We start from the raw sequence: 5924 nt of genomic DNA, 5'->3' as shown, positions 1-5924 counted from the left end.
GTCGAAATGCGCATCTGGTGCAGAAAAATTGGTACCGTTACTGTTATTACTACCACTGGGTCGATGCCTCTGCTAGTGGACTGTTAGTCCCCGAGGGTATCACCAGCTCAGTAGCAAGTACTCCGGTCCTGGCATGAAAAAACAGATTTTTTGTGTTATTAAATTTGCTGTTTCAAAATGTTAAAAATTATTATAAATTAAGGAATGTATCTCCCTCATGCAAAGCTCTGATTCCTTTCACGGATTTGGCTATATTTTTTTGGAACATTTGGATTATAGCTCTTCATGTTTTATATAAGGTTTGGATTTTACATATTTTGGTAACGAGCATCACTGAAGATCGAAACATGTATTGTCGAAATGCGCATCTGGTGCAGAAAAATTGGTACAGTTAATGTTTTTACTACCACTGTGTCGATGCCTCTGCTAGTGGATTGTTAGTCCCCGAGGGTATCACCAGCACAGTAGCCAGTACTCCGGTACTGGCATAAAAATACGGATTTTTTTGTGTTATTAAATTTGCTGTTACAAAATGTTAAAAATTATTACAAATTAAGGAATGTATCTCTCGTGCAAAACTCTGATTCCTGTCACTGATTTGGCTATACTTTTTGGAACTTTTGGATTATAGCTCTTCCTCTTTAATATAAGCTTTGGTTTTTACATATTATGGCCACGAGCATCACTGAATAGACGTATAAAGTTTTGTCGAAATGCGCATCCGTTGCAGAAACATTGGTACCGTTAATGTTATTAGGATGATACCAGCGACTTTTGTTCCAATTAGACAAGTAGTTTAAGCTATGAAGATTTTTGACAGACGACGGACACAAAGGGAAAGCAAAAGTTCACCCTTGTTTTTAGCCAGATGATCATAGAATTGTAATGGGTATAAAATATTTAAAAAAAAACAACCAAAAAAAACCCTGAACATGGCTTGATAGTGATGACTACTAGGCATACATCACCTGTAGTTAAAGTGTGTCAGAAGACGCAACCCCTATTTCAAAATGCTACAACAACCAGATTGACGAATACACATGTTTATCCACCGTTTCGTCATTCATGACATTATTGTTTGAAATACTACTTATTATAAAAACAAAATGTCATGTTTAGGACTGCAGCATTGATCAACCGATTTGATTCGACATCTTATTCTGTAAAAAAAAACATTTTTTTCCTCCACAAACTTTTTCTGTTTTAATTTTGAATTTATATTTTGTTTTTAGTGTCTTTTAAGACTGGCCCACACATATTGATTTTTTCAATTCTTATTTAGCAGGTACTGTTTCTGGTTTTTCTTTGAATGATTTGACATGTCCTTGACCTACTCGTTTAATCATTTACATACTGGCTCGGATGATTTTCAAAATTGTCGTTAACGAGTAAATTGTTTGTGAATTTGTGATGAATTCATTGTTTAAAATTGATTCTACACTTAACGTTTTTGAGCTATTCATGCAGCTATCGATTATGCGGGGTATCGCACATTCTTCTATTGCTGATGCAATATTTGATGTTGCTCGTCAAAACAAGGAAGCACAACTCTAAAATGCTGCAAAGTGAATATGCTTTCTTGTTTGAATTGTTTTACATTTGTCATTTCGTGGCATTTTATAGCTGACTATGCGGTATGGGCTTTGCTCATTGTTGAAGGACGTATGGTTTCCTAGACTATAGTTCTTCATTTCTGTGTCATTTTGTTTCTCGAGCAGATTTGTCTCATTGACAATCATACCACATCTTCTTTTTTATATGTACCATTACTGATTACATGTAGCATACTGTTAAATGACTTTTGCGATTAAAAAGGTTGTTATAACACGGCGGATGCCACATTTTGAGCAGGAACTGCTCACTCTTTCTTAAGCACTTCAGTCCTATCCAAGTTTTTAGTGGGTTTCTGATTACTCATCTTAAGTTTCTTTGTTTGTTCTCGTTGGTTGTGGTTTGTCTTTTTCTATTCTAGCCACATTTTTGTCCTTTGATTTTAATTTTCGATTTTTTATTAAATACCCTAACGTCAGTGTTGATTACGTAATGATCAAAATTTAGACTTCGTTTATGAATTCACTTAATGTACGCCAAGAATCAAGCAAATTCACGTGTAATAAAACCAGCATAAAGTAAACCACATTGCGACCAGACATTCTGTTTGGAATAGACAGCTGTTCGATTTAGATTGTTTTATTTCACAAACAAATAATGAAATGTATAGATAAATTATAAATTCAATATAAGAAGTATTATATTTTGAATAAACAGTTTCAAGATTGTAAGTTTTCTATAATACGTAATACTTTTGGAAATCTTACATAAGTTTTCCTTTAAATCTATTTAATTCTGTTTTGACATAAAACTGAGTCATTATAAATTATATTATTAAAAAATGTAAGGAAGATAAACGACGATCGCTGAGGAGACTAAAAGTAGATGACATTGACCCACACGAAAATTATAACAACAATGCAAATTTTCTAAGAAAAACATCTATCATTTGTCTAGAAAAATATGACATTTCAAACAAAACAGGCTATAAAATAGACCCCTTAAAGCAAAAGACGCAACCAGAAAACCTCCAGCCTTCTGTAGCAATCAATTTCAGCCTTTTGGAACAAGTAAGTCACAAGTACGATCTTTCTAGTATAAACGTAATACATGTGGATTTTTCAAACATTTAAAGTCATTTAATGTTGGGTATTCAAAATATAGATATTACTTATTAGATGAAAACATATCAAACTGAGGAGCTATAATTTTTGTAGATTTTATCAAACCATGTTTTATTTTCAATACAACATGTACAATGACACATTTTTGGATTTAAATGATAGCTGCAAACATAATATAAAAACAATTTGTTTTAAACAATGGGTTGATATCATTTTTTTTAAACTCTATAGTTTTCGTCAATGGTGTCCTTTATTTTGTTCATTATTTATTTGTTTAGTAGAAATTTTATCATTAAGACTAAGAAGCAATAAATACATCAAGGGATAAAGATTAAGGTAGACAAAAAAACTCGTAGTATAAAGATTTCTCAATTACCGTATGATTACACTCTTTTTTTCAAAATATTATCATTCTTTTCAACGAAATTGAATTAGTTGGTTCTCCGTCTGGCTTGATGTTAACAAAATATAAACAAAAATGGAGGAAAGTGGATTGTGAAACAATGATGCTGACAAATTAGAAGGAATAAATTGGGAAAAAAGCATTAAATGTTAAGGTAATTATTTAGGACATTTTAATTAAAATAAAAATGAAATAGGCAATAATTGGGTCATAAATTTTACCAAAATACATCTTTTTGGCTAGTACTCAAAAGAAAGATACAGCAAAGAATTTGAATCGGGTTGATTAAATTTATTTTGGAGGAAAGACAGATGGAGTGAAAAAAACAATACAATAAAGACATACTAAAAGGGGAAATTAAAAGGGTAGATTTTTGCTGTTTTTTTTTATTCTCTTGAAGCATCACGCATAAAAATAATTACAAAAATCAAAAAATGTAACGTTATACATGCAGAAAATTTCAACATTATTGGCTAGTTTTATGTATAAATAACGATACCATTTAGAAATGAACAAATAACAAAACCACTCAGGACTGTTATCCAGAAGTTGATTTGGATGAAGACTGAAGGAGAACTAGTAGAAAATACTAACATATCTTCAGATATAAGGAAGCAAATTGGGTTAGTCAATGGTGAAAGATGGTCTAAAAACTTTAATCTTTAATAATTGAAAATTACGTGGTCTTATCATAGTGGTAATACAGACGGTCAGTTGTTGAGTACTTTCATCTAAGAACAATAAGTAATAAGACAAACAAACTTGATTTTTGAAATTTTTATATTAATAAATAAGATTTCAAAAATTGGCGTCAAATTTTAGTTCAAAATAGGTATGTTAACATTATCAGAAAATATATAAAATGGAAATCTCTATTTGTTATTGTACATGACATAAACAATAAAGGTTTGTATCAGTACATCATCAACAAATAAACAAATATATTGGTGTCAATGTATAACCATCCAAACCCAAATGTATTAAACAGTATCTTATTCTGAACTGGCTAATCAAAATTCAATATGAATAGTGCATACTAATAGAAATATAAGTGAGTGTCAAACGGAATTGCGTATATAATACGACACACGACAGTGAAAAAAGGCATTATATATCATGTTAAAAAATTTCGTCGCTATAATCATTAAATGTTTTCCAATGATTGGTATTCACTTGGATGTAGGCTTTTGTTCAATAGGGTTATAAATAGACTAATTGTTTTAATTGCTTTTTACAATGTTTAGTACCGTTTGGTTTGCAGTTGTTATCAAATACTAGTAGTCCTTTTCTATGTATGTTGGCGTTTGTTTTGTAGCAGTTCAGTGTTTATGTTGTTCCGTTGTTTTCCTGTTATAGTTGATGTGTTTCCTTCGGTTTTGGTTTCTGACCCGGATTTGTTTTCGTTTAATCAATTTATGACTATTGAACAGCCGTATACTACTGTTGCCTTTATTTGCTTCTAATGAAAAAACTTGTAGAAATCAATTTAATTTTGATATAATTGAAAACAGATAGAAACAAGAGTTTACAACAGAAATAAACCATATAAGATATTTTGTAAAGCTTATTTCCATATCAAGATTGACAATCCTACCTGATATTCACCAAAGTGTTATTCCAATGCTTATTGTAAATTACAATTCGTTTTAGATACCTATAAATGTCTGACTACCGTTTGAAATGTTTTGTACAAATAAGATTCCGTTGTATTGTACATTTTTCTGATTCACCAGCAAACTGAATAATATACACAGATTCATTACTTTATCATAATCTTTATTTGAATTTTTAATTTGCAGAAACTATTGAGGGATGATTACCATATATTGTTGGTTAGTCGTTGTATTGGGGACCTCTGGAACATCATTGTTAAACGACAATGATTCGAGCTTTAAAATGCAAAAACTATGATTGCTACTGCAGACAAACTAATTGACTCTCACGATCATACTACTGAATGTGTAGGAGAAATGATGTGTTTACTTGCTGCATTACCAGAATCCAAATGGAATCAGAGGTTGAACAACCCTTTAGGTCTACTAACCAAAATTGCAACTGACAACGGACAAGACCATGACAGTTTGTTATATGCAGAAGCCAGGAAATTATTAGCTGACTATCCGAATATTGGACATGTTTTAAATGGAGCTAAAATGGACACTCCGTAAAAGATAGTGATGTCTGTGAATCAATGTACTCCAAATGCCCATATGAGCCAAAAGACTTGCTGGACACTATCAACGATTTGGGGGATATTACCACACTATTGTCCAAGCATTTGTTTGGGAAAGTCATCGCAGATGCAATTGAACTTAACAACACACAGATTGGAACCAATAATAGACAAAAGAGATCATGTGACCACAAAGCACTGAAAGACAGTTGCGCTACACTTGGAGTTACGTGTGGTGTAGTGACTGTAGCATGTACTATTTGTGGCATTTTTATATTTGGATTATGTCTAGCTGGCTGTGCTGAACCTGCCAGTGGTCTGTGTACATCAGCCTTTGTTGGTTGTTCTGTTGCTGATGCTGTATGTACTGCAATAGAGAAACATTAGAAGTCACCGAGATGAATGAAAAGTATTATCGTCGTATTTGTGATGAAAGATGTTCCTCGTCTGTCTATTTTAACTCTACATTAAAGATCAGAATGCATGTTCAATTTTTAGTATTATTCGGTGAATAAAACAAATTTAAAAGTAAATTAGCGTTGTGAAGATTACATTTTCTACTGAAGCGCTTTATAATCTATGATAACTATCTGATGTCAGAACTAATTAAATGTAAGCTTGAAGCATTTGTATTATTGTCGTGTTTTTGGTTGAGACGACTGTCTGAATGATA

At 31.9% G+C, this 5924-nt stretch overlaps 1 pseudogene; it reads left to right on the top strand.

Annotated features, from left to right (window-relative positions):
* Positions 1 to 2543: 2543 nt before the first annotated feature.
* Positions 2544 to 5641, top strand: LOC139526861 (mytilin-1-like; annotated as a pseudogene).
* Positions 5642 to 5924: the final 283 nt, after the last annotated feature.

Source organism: Mytilus edulis, chromosome 6 (assembly GCF_963676685.1).
Source record: "Mytilus edulis chromosome 6, xbMytEdul2.2, whole genome shotgun sequence".
Taxonomy (NCBI): Eukaryota; Metazoa; Mollusca; class Bivalvia; order Mytilida; family Mytilidae; genus Mytilus; species Mytilus edulis.
Note: the sequence above shows the minus strand (reverse complement) of the source record. Positions and strands in the feature narration are given on the sequence as shown.